Here is a 345-nt window from a genome sequence, read left to right on the forward strand (position 1 = left end):
GACTAGACAGTGAGGGACCTCCACTTTCACCCTCAACACCTAACCTCGCGCAATGGCTTCGTTATCCTGGGTAATTAAGACAACGGGTTGAGGGTAGATGGTCTACTACTCCATTCTTCTCGTAATCTTACACTTAAATTGCACGTGATTTTCTGTATTGTCTCTGATGTTATGGGGTCGTTAAGTGGATGACACGATCGTGAATCGGCAGTATACTTATCCTTAAGTTTGACTTATTTTTAACTCCCTCTGAAAACTTATTTTATTAAAAGCACAAACACACACACACGCACATACTATAGGGGTCAAGAAATATTTTTTATTATTACAATTACTAAAACCTCT

The sequence above is a fragment of the Procambarus clarkii genome, chromosome 30, assembly GCF_040958095.1.
Source record: "Procambarus clarkii isolate CNS0578487 chromosome 30, FALCON_Pclarkii_2.0, whole genome shotgun sequence".
In the NCBI taxonomy this organism is placed as follows: domain Eukaryota; kingdom Metazoa; phylum Arthropoda; class Malacostraca; order Decapoda; family Cambaridae; genus Procambarus; species Procambarus clarkii.